Here is a 13233-nt window from a genome sequence, read left to right on the forward strand (position 1 = left end):
TCTATTCCCCCTGAAGTTTTGTGATAGCTTATTTGCCAGCCTGTCTCCTCCCTGCAATGTGCATTCCTAGACGGCAAGAACCGTGACTTACTTTTCTTTTCTTTTTCTTTCTTTCTTTTTTTTTTTAGTCTCAGGGGTAGAATTTAGTGATTCATTACATCAAGTGCCTTCCTTAAGGCCCCTCACCCAGTTACCCATCCCCCCTCCACCAGCAACCCTCAGTTTACTCCCTATAGTCCAGAGTCTCTTAGGGTTTGCCTTCCTCTTTGTTTTTATCATATTTTATTCTTCCTTCCCCTCCCCTATGTTCATCTGTTTTGTTTCCTATATTCCACATATGAATGAAATCATATGGTAATTGTCTTTCTCTGACTGCACGTCTTAGATTTTTTATTGCTGTTTTTTTTTTTTTTAAAGATTATTTATTTATTTGAGAGAGAGAGAGAGAGAGAGAGAACACAAGAGGGGAGAAGGTCAGAGGAAGAAGCAGACTCCCCGTGGAGCTGGGAACTCAATGTGGTACTCCATCCCCGAACTCCAAACTCAGGGATCACAACCTGAGCTGAAGGCAGTGGCTTAACCAACCGTGCCCCTCCCTGCCTTTTTAAAATTTGTTTCTCCTGTCTTTAGCAGGGGTATAGGAGGGTTTTATGGGACTTAAAGCTTTTATGATTTAGGGGAGACTTCCTTAAGAAAAAGTATACAAGTTCAGGGCGCCTGGGTGGCTCAGTGGGTAAAGCTGCTGCCTTCGGCTCGGGTCATGATCTCAGGGTCCTGGGATCGAGTCCCGCATCGGGCTCTCTGCTCAGCAGGGAGCCTGCTTCCTCCTCTCTCTGCCTGCCTCTCTGCTTACTTGTGATTTCTCTCTGTCAAATAAATAAATAAAATCTTTAAAAAAAAAAAAAAAAAAAAAAAAAGAAAAGAAAAAGTATACAAGTTCAGTATGAAAATGGATATTTATTTGGAATAAGAATTTATATATATATATATAATGATTTTTACCATAAATACCACAAAATTCGGAAGAACAAATGTAGTATTTTAAAATACTACATGTCTAACATATCTCTATAATTCCTACATTTTTGTCTGCATGTTTTCTCATCATCTCTTTGTATAACAATAACTCTGTAATGCTATATTCTGAAGGAGAATGGAAAGGTAATCTAGTCTTTCCTCTCACACAGCTGACTGGATTTGTTTTTATTCTTGATAGTTGTGGGGCTTAAAGCATGAGACTTCCACATACAGATGTGTTTTTGGTAAAGGGCACCAGACGTAATACAAAACACAGGAATTCTGAGAAATTCCAAATAGTTGCTCCAGAAAGAGAAAAAAAAATATGCATGGTACATTTATAAATTATGAATTATTAATTATGTGGCATTATCAAGTTTATTCCTAACAGAAAAAAAACTTCAGTTTTGGTTAGGCTTTGGTAAAAATTGATTCTCTCACATTAAATTTTACACAGCTGATGATTGGAAAAATTCCCCACAGACTGGATTTTGGTTCATACATTTCAAATCCTGTTTCTCATCTTTACCACATGACTCAGGCGCTACATGACATAAGCCAAGTGATGTTTGCATTTGAATTCAGCCTCTAGTTCTGCACTTCAGGTGACCATGCCCAGTGAGTTGGCTCCCTGTATTCTTTGCAGCCATGAATCGTTAGCAACAACTTTATGTACATAAAAACCCTGAGAAGAAACATAAATATATCCCATTAAATCCAATTTAAATGTAACACCAATACAACCACATCTTACCTAGTTCCGGGAACTGTCCACAGCAACTCAACACAACCTGACTTGAGGGGAAATGTGGTTGAGGGAAAGTTTGAGTAGAAACAGACAGAAGTTGAATGGGTTATTATTAAGATATCTGACTCTTTCAAATTTTATACCAATGTATAAACCTGTGGCTCATGGCCCATGTGAGTAGGGAGCCCTAAAACTTAAGCTGAATTAGCTTCTTTGTAAATTTGCTTCTGGTTTCTAGTACTGATACAGAGCCATTAAGTCTTCAAGAAACCCTTGTTGAAGAATAAGAAGGTGGGAGAAAGAGAGAGAAAAAGGGAAAAAAGGAGGTGAGAAGGGGAAAAAAAGAGGGAGGAAGGCTGTTTAAATTAAATTTCAAACATTAACTTTCAGGATCCCCAGTTGTTTTAATCCATAATTGTGATTTTTATTCTATACAGAATGGCTGTTTCTCACCAGCTTCACTCCTATCCTGAATTTGTCCCATTCTAAACTTCCTTCTAGAGTGTACATGGCTTGGGGAGGTGACAAAAGGCAGCCCTCTTGGTGGGGTCCGAACATGAGGCTCCCCATTTGCGTTCCATTAAATGTTAACTGCCACTCTGTTGGGGAGTCAGAGAGGTGTCCTCCAAAGACTATACCCCTAAATTCATCACCTTTCATCCTCTCCCATGTCTCCTGATACCTCTTTTACTATTTTTGATAGACTATAGGCTTTGGAAGGTGTTGTATAGTCTACAACGTGTGGTTGGACAGTAAGAGAAATTTCAGATATATGGCTTCATATTATTTAATTTGCTCACATTGACTTGAAGTATTGATAGATTTCACTTAAACATTATTAATTTCAACCTTCATTCAAACAGGGCAGCTCATCCTATAATACAATCCCTTGTTTTATTTTTCTACTGTTCCCTTTCCCCTGTCCATGATTCTGCCAAGTCTAGAACTGAGCTTTTTGTGCTTACACAACTTTGCTCTTTTTCTGTCTGAAATCCAAATCTACTCTTCCTTACATTAAAATTATTCTTAGTGAATCCATCCAAAACATACTTAGAGGGGCTAATGTACTCTGTCCTCGGAATTTTCTTGAATAGATTTCCCCATTCTCTGTCCTTAAGGCTCTGGGATATTTATTTCCAACAATTTTCATCTGGTATTCCTTTAAATCCCCTCTAGTACCTGTTAGCTCCTCCAAAATTGCTCTGCTGATTATTTGGCTTTCTATTTCCAAGTCTCTATTCTTTCCTTCATCTCAAAGCCTCCAACTTCTCTAAAATTCAACAAAAAAATTCCACCATTCAAGTTTTAAGATTCTCTGCTGTTTGAAATACACCTCTCTGATTTTCCCAGGCAAAATTAGCATGTACTATTTCTCCCAGATCATCTATAATTGCACTACACTTCAGTCCACACCATAGTCTCTTTGACCAACATAAAGACGTTTACTACTAGAAAGTGATATTATATTCATATTAGTTTTCATGTATTTTAATCCATTAATGTAGACTGCACAGCATTGAAAGGTTTGAGGTACTGAAATGGGAGCTCAAAAATGTCATCTTGTCTATGTCCCTGTAACTAACTAGTGACTCAAGTTTTATTTAATTTTTTAAGATGAGGGAGTTTCTCATTCAGGTTTTGTCATCCCCACTCCTAATATCTCATCCTCACTCCTAAAGGAGTCTTTTCCCCTCATTTTAGTATATTGATGTCTTCTGGAGGCCTTCATTGAATGGATGTGTTTAACGGTCTGAAGGAAAATGAGGATATGGGACCCCTCTTAATAAGTCTTCAAGTAATTGGTTTCACAGAAACTAGACTGGGCATATCTTTAGTCATTTGCATTAAATGTTCCTGAACTTCAAAGATTCCAGAAGGTTGGATGATACCTATAAGGTCATCTGGCCCAGGTCCTTGTTTGATGTTACCAAATGTTAAAACACGCTGAGCTTGAAGCAAAGTATGTTACTTCCAAAGCTTTTCATTTTTTTAACTTTTGAGAATGCTTGGGATATTTGTTGTCCCTATTCATTGTCCTTATTTGTTCCTATAGAAATTGATATTTGTTTCCCACCTTTAGTTCTGTTTGTAAACCTTGAGGCCACTTAGGGTAATATCTCTTTCACATACTATTTCAGCAAGTGTTTAAATATAGCTCATCCATACTCGCTGACTTTTGCATACCAAGCATCTCTTGAGCTATTTTTCATTTAACAAGATTTTGAGTCCTTTCATTCTGGCTTTCTCCTACCTCCTTTTAACATACTATAATTTATCAACAGTCCTTAAAATGTAGCATCCCTACTTAATAATTACCCTTGAAGTGAGAAAGGAATAAATCAATGCCGTAATTTTAGATGTTCAATATCAATCAATACATCACAGACCTGTAAGATCTGTGTGTATGTGTGTCCCACCACCATACCATTAAATTGTGAGCCTGTTCAGGAGTGTGCTGGTAAATGTTTAACAACTGGATCTCAAGGGGTTAGGAGTAAGGCAGACATGATTTGTAGCTTTTGCCCATTTCAATGGTGTAAATATTCTCACCATGTCCTATTTCAAGCTACAAATGTGTCATCACTGATTGTAGAGCTGGGAAGACATGCACAGCAAAACAGCATTATATAGTGTTCCCAGCAAATAGATACAATAGAAATAATCTGCACAGTTTAGACAGTAAGTAGTAAAAACAAACCAAACCAAATGATACATTTTGAGTATTTATTAATTTGTTTTTAATATAATTTACTTAATTTTAAATTTGTGTAGTTTAATTTTTAATAGTGACTGTGTTTAACAACTAGCTTGCAAAATTCCTGAAAATTCAACAATTAGTTTGCAAAAGTTCATATGGTCATATATCATATCACTTATTTTACTCCAAATGACATTTTGAAACATTTGTTTATGTGTGACCTTGCTTAACTAAGTACCTCGTACACCTTCCTGAAACTGTCTAGTTCCATTGTTGATTTTTGTTTTATTTTTTCATCTGGGTACAATATTGCATATGTATTTTTATTTATTTTTGTCTTATTAGATTCAACCAATTATTTCACCCTGCCAATAACTCTTTAGATCCTAATTCTGTCATCCCATATTTCTGTCATCTTTATCCCTTCTGGCTTCATGTCATCCACATATTTGATGAGCAAGCTTTATGTGTCTCATCCAAGGCACTGAATTTAAAAAAAAAAAAAAAAAGCTTGACAGGACAGGGCCAAGGACAGAATCCTTGGCCATGCAAATAGAATTCTTCCTAAACACAGGCATCAAACCATTAATCAGCATTGATTCAATGAGATATTTGTCTACTTAATAGCCTTTGCATCCAGTCCAAATTTCTCCACCTTGTTCGTAAGACTCTCAAGAGATTATTTACAGAGTGCATGACTTTGTCCAGAAACCTTCACTTTCTTCCTTCTCATGTCAGAGGAAAAGATTACCCTCCCCGTATGTAAAGCTGAGCACTTTTCTCCAGGAGTCATCAATTATGCCTCCTTTTTGTCTATTCAATCTGCCTCTCTTCCACCTCCACCCCCCTAACATGTGAACATAGCATATAAACAGTGCCGGAAAAATCTTTGTTTCTCTCCTCTGCTTTCGTTTCCCATTCGGAATATTGCAGATTTCCATTTTTCTCACTTTTCTTGGGCTTACTATTCCATCTTGCCCCTCTATTCTCAGCATGACCGATACTATGACCTTGTTCCACTTGGAAAGTGAATGCATTCAGGTGAGACTTCACTCATTTGCTGCGTTGCCACCTTCAGACTTAATCTGAACCTGGCAAAGTGGAGGTGGAAGTTTCCCCTGCATATCTGGAATAGTCTCTTCTCAAAATTCCTCAAGATCTTGGTTCTCCTATTCCCTCTCTTATCGCAACCCCCCTGAATCTCCAAGCCTCATCTTTTAAAAGATTCTAGCTTCTTCCATTCCTTCAAAAATAAAATGTCCTTTACCTCTAGCCCTGCATCATATTCTGCCCACCATCTTTACCTCTTCACCTCCTCTTCCCTTCTCATTTATTGGTGATTTGCCTTTGTGTTCCCCCAATCCATTGGCTCTAATTAGGTCCCCGTAGTTGCCATCACTTTCTCTCTCTCTCCCTCCCTCTCTCTCTCTCTTTCACACACACACACACACACACACACACACACACACACACCTTTTCATTCCTTACCTTACAAGGCTTCTCTGCAGCTTCAAGACTAACCACTCCTTGTAGCTTTTTATTTTTTATTTTTTTCATTTAATTTCCTTTTATCTTTGTTTCACTGACACTCATTCTCCTAATTTTCCTCCTCCAGCTCTGGATGCCTCCTCTTTCTTCTTGTCAGATCGCTCTTCCTCAATCACCACTTGCCTGGGCCTTCTCAGCACTGCCCACAGCTTCCTCCACCACCACCACCTCTTTCTGCGTGACTCCCAAGTCTGTATTTTCAGCCCAAACCTCGTTGGAATTCTGCTTCAAATACAGATCTCCATATGCATGATTCACTCTCCCAAAATGAACATCTTATCTTCCTCCCGCGTCCTCTCACCAAAATATGTACCTCCTCCTGGAATCTCTATTCTGGTTTATAGGACTGCCGCTCACTCACTCGCCCAGGCCAATAGTGTGCTTGCTTCCCCCTCACAACAGTCAGTCAGTAGGTCAGGAAACCCTCGAGGTATCAATTCTTCAGGTCCTCCTTTCTTGTCTGATTTTTGTGTGATAGGTTTCTAATTACTTCCCTGCCTGTAATCGCTCACTTCTTTAATCTATCCTCTACCCAGAGCCAGAGTCATTGTTCTAAAACAACCACACCGGATCATGGACCTCCTTTATGTAATATCCTGCTTTAACTCCCAGTTAACTGCAGGAGAAAGTCCAAATGCCTCCCCAGCAGGTGATCTGCCTATCTACCTCTCCAGAGCCATCCCTGAACGCCAAATTTACTGCATTTTCCAAAGAGGTCTATGCCTTAATTATCTCTGTGCCTTTACACATACTGACTTTGATTCACAGAATAATTTCCCCCATGTTGAGTGATGAAATTCTCATTCTTCCAAAAAACAGCTAAAATAATCTCTCTCCATGAATCATGATGACATTCCTCATGCCACCATTTCTTATGTTACTATTCTTTCTTGTACCGGCCCCTGTCAAGCACTTACCATACATTATTGATAGTATCTACTTACCTGCCTATCTTCACTGTTACATGGAAGTTAAGAAACTAACACATTTCTTAAAGGAAGAAATTGAATTCTATTTATCTTTGCATCTCCAGTTCTTAGCACACGCCCACCATATCTTAGGTAACTCAGTATATTTTCATTGAATGGATAACTTTTCCTTACTTAATATTTCATACTCAATCAAAGAAAGATACATGAAAAATAACACGAGTTACTCTTGATGAATAGATCCTGGCTCTTTGGGATCAGTACTCTTTCATTTATGTTCTCAACCCAGAATTTCAATATTCCACTCTAGATAAATGTACCAATATTAAAGTCCTTAACTTGTTAGATAACTTTCTTTTCTCTCCCTTTTTAATTTTTGAAAACAGACCTAAAAAAATTATCCAGGTTCAACTCTCCTGCTCCAGAAATGGTACTATAGATAAAACTGCCATTTACATAAAAGTCTTCACTGTTGGGTAGAAGCTTTTGAAGTGTGTTTGTGTGTGTGTGTGTGTGTGTGTGTGTGTGTGTGTTTGGTGTGTGTGCTGATACAAAACCAGGGACAAAAGAGCTATTTTAGACCTGTAAGTAATTAACTAAATCCATTTCTGTATTTTATAACAAGAAATATGGTGGTAGGTGATTGCATTCGTTCATCTTATGGATGGAATCATTAGGGACCCAGGTTCTTTTATTTTCTTTGTTCTTATATCTTGAACTATTTTGTTCATTTGTTTATCAATCCCACGTATGTTGCCTCTGACAATGAAATGGCTGCTGCAGCTCCTGGTATTATGGATACTTTCCAGACAGGAACAGGGAGGAAACAGAACCAATATTGGCCCCTTTTGTAACAAAGTAACAACTTTTGCAGAATCCTTCAGGCACATTTTTGCCCTATATTGTACTGGACAGTTCTGAGTTGAATGACCACTTCTGAACATCAGGGAGATTGGAAAAGTAACTATTTTACTTTTTTTTTTAGCCTCCACAATGAAAGAAAAATAAGGGAAAATAGGGCTGAAAATCAACTCTTGTCTGCCTTGGGGGTTAAGATCAGATGTGACTGTCTGATAGCTGTTCTGTTTCCCAATATGTATTGGCTTTTACCTTACATTACTCCATTGTTTTCTTAATTCAAAAATTATACTGAACTTGTCTCTGGATAGTTTGACAATGTTTCTGTTGCCTTTCCCACCTGCACAATATCAGGTTTGAACAATTTTTCTCTCCTTACTTCTTCTTCTGATCATTGGCATTTTTTAAAAAATGATTTTTACTTGTTTATTTGACAGACAGAAATCACAAGTAGGCAGAGAGGCAGTCAGAGAGAGAGTGGGGGGAGAAGCAGACTCCCCGCAGAGCGGAGAACATGATGTGGGGCTCAATCCCAGGACTCTGGGATCATGACCTGAGCAGAAGGCAGAGGCTTTAACCCACTGAGCGATCCAGGCGCCCCGATCATTGGCATTTTTTAAAAGATTTTGTTTATTTGAGAGAGAGAGAGAGAAAGGGCAGGTTGAGGAGCAGAGGGAAAAATAGAGAATCCCAAGCAGACTCTCCACTGAGCATGCTTACATGGGCCTCCATCCCAGGGCCTGGAGATCAGGACCTCAGCTGAAACCAAGAGTCAGAGGCTTAACCAACTGAGCCACCCACATGCCCTGGTCACTGGCATTTTAGTAGGCAAAAATCTCATTTTTTCTAATCATCTTTCTAATCTCTTTAGGTCCACTTACACTGTTTTGTCTTCTTTACCAGTGCTGATAAATAACTCAAAATTTAATATAATTTGCCAATTTTACTGGAGTTCTGCTTGCTTCCTTTTCTAGATCATGAATATAATACTAAATAAAACCCAATCAGGGTTGGTTGGGTGATTCAGTTGGTTAAGCATCTGACTTCAGCTTGGGTCATGATCTCAGGGTCCCAGGATAGAGACTGGCATAGAGCTCCTTGCTCAGCAGGGAGTCTATTTCTCCCTTTCTCTCTGTGATCTCTCTTGCTCTCACTCTCTCTCAAAAAATAAACACAAACAAATAAAAATGTTTAAAAAAAAAACCAACAAATCAGACTGTATAATATTAACCTTTGAGTCATCTTAATGAAAACATTTCTCACCAACTGTACACATACACATTTTATAATTTCCTCACATATTTAAACCAAATCTTAAGCCTTTTCATAAAGTTAAAGAACACCAGGACTAAAAAGAGCTTCCAACATTTTTCATTGTATAGGTCAGATAACTGAGACCGAGAAAGTCAAAATGAGAATTTAGTGTTTGAGACAATGCTAGAAACCCTGGTGTTCTGGTCTTCAGTGTAATGTTTTCTCCATTCGATTGGGGTGTGCGTGGGTTTTGCATGAGAAACATTTGAGATAACAGAAACCCTGGGTCAGTGGAACAGGAGCCAAGGAAATGGGCTGCATTATTAGTCCCAGAAAGGACAAGGACCAAGCCCAGCTGAAAAGTATGGCACAGGCTGAGGAATGGTTTAAGCGATCTTGGGCACAAGGTTCAATCTGGTAAGACAGGGCACAGCAGTGGGTGAGCCCTTGGGAGCTAGGCAGGTGGCAGTCATGATTCTGGGAGTTGTGCCCATATGTTGCAGAATCCCTGCCAGAAGGCTGTGTTTGGGCGAGGCTCCAGTTCCTGGAGTGGAGGGCTGACAGGTGCCAGGTGGGCCCCAGGCCCTAGCCAGATGTACTGCAGTTTGGAGTGTGGCTCCGGTCACAGGGAGAGGGGATGACAGTCCCAGGATGATGGGCTGTAAACCGTGTTAGAGGCAGAAGTAAGAGTACATGGCAGGGACCAGTCTCCTGACATTGGCGATTCGCGCACCCAGGACTGGCTCGCCCAGAGCTTCAGTACAGTGGTTCTGAAAGACTGTAAAAGATGCTTGTAAGGCATTAAGAAAGCCCAACAAACACAGCTGAATTTTCAGACCTCAGGTCTAGGGTTAGGATGTAATTCAGTCTCACCAGCCTCTCGGCCAATCACTGGCTTAGGATAGGAGGCGGGACCAAGCCTGTGGGTTTGCAGGAGACCAGATTGCGACACCCGGAAGTTGCTAGAATCCAATTTACACTTATCGTTTACCTAAAATTATTTTGGGGTGGGGGAAAAAGAAGGCATGTCGGGATCTACAAATCTCAATTTAGTATTTCCATAGGTAAAGTTTATCTTGCCGTTTAAAAAAAAAAAAAACAACATCTTGGTAGTAGGTGGTGTTCATGAATTCATTATCTACAGTGTGTTTACAGATTTGTGATTCTTAATATAGTTACATCGTTGGTTTCTGTTAATTTTAGATCTTCTTTAGCAGCACCTTAGTTCTCTGAGACTTTTAAAAAGGAGAGACAGCAAGGAAATAGCTGTAAGGAGAGTAATAGGTATTATCAAAATATGTCCGTGGAAGATGGAGAGAATGCATGGCGGTCAGGATTCTGCAGTCAATACAACTGGGTCATTAAGGTGACCAAGATCACCAGACCATGAAACACTTGGTCCAATCATTTCATCCATCTTAATGACCAAAGCCAACCAACTGCACAATGATACAATCAATTGCTCAGTAACTATCCATTATGATGGCAGAAAACAAAACAAAACAAATTGGCAGTATTTTGATCAGCTTAGTAAAGCTACACAGACAAGATTGCCAAGCATATGCTGGCTCCTGGTTTTTGTGCCTTTTGTGGTCCAGATGCATTTCCTTCATTCTGATTACTTAGGAAGACTCACTCTCCCAAGTGTTTATCTCCAGCTTGCTCTTTGCCATTATTTTCTGTCTACTTTACTTTCTTCAATTTATCTTGTTTGTGGACAGAGTTTTAAAGCAATCATACTTCATCTTTTAAAGTCATCATTCCTTTTATATGCCTACTTACTTATTATGCCTTATTAGAAAATGTCTTTCTGTGTGTATTCCATTTTTTGTTGCTACATGTATGTATGAGGTTTCTAATTAACTTTGTTTCTCTTTGGAAGCATTCACTCAAACAGAACAGTGCTATAAATTATATTTTATATATAAGCCAAATATAATACATACATATGTTTTTTAAGCTTTTGCCTGGATATTTATTTGTTTACACATATATCTGCCTGTGTAGTTTTTAAATGAGCTATAATCCTTGTCCAAATACTTAGACCATTTATTCTAGACATATTAAGGTTGTATCTTGCAAATAGATTGATCTATTTTTTTCCCTCTGGGTTTATACTTAACCGTATGTCCAGCTTTAATTTTCCTGTGTTCCTATAGTGGTCAGCTTCTACTAAGTTTTGCCATTGCTTTGGACTCCTTCTCTTTTCTAGGCTGGTCTACCCAATAGTTAATCAAACGGAAGCTGAATATTTGGTAAACTAATAGTTGTTCTGTTTGGTTTGGTTTTGTTTTTTGGTGTGTGTTTGGGGGGAAAAGCAGACTAACTGTTTTCTTTAGTGATTTCCTTATTTTAATGAAATTATTAGAATTGCCTAAATGCCTTGGTACATGTAGGCACAGAAAACAATTCTGTGAAGACTTTATTTCCTGAAAAAAAATTTTTGGACTGAAGAGGAAGTTTTATAGTAAAAATATAGCTTTAAAAAAAAAAAGGCGAAAAGGATCAGAATTGTCTCCGTTTTCCAGGAATTAGCTTTGTAACCATCTGATAATTAGTTTGAGTGTTGGGCTCTTTGTGTTTTTAGGTGTGTATGCTGTGTGCACACATCCACATGCATGCATATGTGTGGATGCCTTTTTTGGGGGAAGGCAGTTACCGTGGTTAAATGGTAGCCGTGGGGGACTCACTGCAATAACTGGATTAGGGATACAGCCTATATGTGCCTCAGGCTCTGCTCTAAGAACAGATGGTAGTTGAGGTCAGGTGAGGTCAGGTCTAACCAATTGGAGCAGAGAACTGATTACAAGGATGAATGGTGGGCAGGTGAGGGTGTGATAAGGGTCAGAGGAGGCAGCTGCTATTTGGGGGTATTTGAAGTCAGAGAAACAAATTTCTAGGCAAAGCACTCAGGCCTATGGGTGGGCTCTGGAAGTGGGAGCTAAGAAAGCACTTCAGACAGCAACTATCCATGGTCTGGGCAACTTCCCTGGAGTAGATTTAATAAATTCCGTGGTCCCTGTGAGATAGGAAAGATGTTGGGGTTCACAGCCAACAGCCAAGAAAGAATTCTTGAGACATCTTTGGTGCAGAGAGGTGGTTTTATCTAAGCAAGAGGGCGGGACCCGTGGGCAGGAAGAGCTGCACTGAGGTCATGAGTGGCCCATTATATACTTTCATGTTGGGAGGGGATTAGGGAAAGCACAAGTCTCCAAACCTTGTTTTGGAAACAAGTTTTCCAGGACCTTGAGGGGGCCAGCCATTGTTGGGAAAATGTCATTTATTACTTTTAAGTAAAAACTCAGTCATGAAACCTTTCAGATGATATCAGTGTGTCATATACTTGGGTGGTGATTGCCAACATGTATCTTGGGGGTAGAGGTAAATGAAGTTTCCATTTATATCCAATTCTGATATAAATGAACTTTTATATATTCAAGCAGATTCACAGGATTCTGGGGGTCTTGCTGATAACAAGTATTAACATTGAGGCAGCTGAGTTCCTCAAGGAATGTCACTCTGCCTTTTTAAAGGACTTGCAATGGGCTGTAAGTAGTAAGGAAATTTAATTTTTCTTTTGCCTTTGTTTCCCCCATCACATGCAGGCCTTTTATTGTCAAAGTTCCAGACTTCCAAGGTTGTCCCATCTATACAGTAGAACTTCAGTTAGAATAGCCAACACAAACCTTTGTTCCCCATATGGATTTCCTCCTATCCTTAGTCTGTATGACCATAGTCATCTCCATAATCTAAAGAGCTGTCTATCTCCATCTCAGATAGAAATACCATTTTTTTGACGGTGCTGAATTGGGCTATTCAGAGATGTCAAAGACTCTGAAAGGTTTGACAAGCTGAAGAGGAAGGAAGTTTTACTCTTTACAAATACATGATCCATCTTTCAGGGAATCCATCTGCCTGAGTAGATTGACCCAGGGTAAGGGCCTTTACACTTTCTTCCATACAAAATTATTTCCATATGTCTTGGGAAAACCTGGACTTTATGGAGAGCTTGTGGTGGAAAAGGTCAGATGGAGTAGATGCACTTACATCAACTAATACTTAAGGATTACCTGAGGAATTTAAACATCTGGCTACCTTGCTTGCTTTAACAGGTGTTAAGAGTTAAAGACTTTATGAAGTTCATACTCATTTCTTTTTTTAGAATATTTTTATTTATTATT

The sequence above is a fragment of the Mustela lutreola genome, chromosome 2, assembly GCF_030435805.1.
Source record: "Mustela lutreola isolate mMusLut2 chromosome 2, mMusLut2.pri, whole genome shotgun sequence".
In the NCBI taxonomy this organism is placed as follows: domain Eukaryota; kingdom Metazoa; phylum Chordata; class Mammalia; order Carnivora; family Mustelidae; genus Mustela; species Mustela lutreola.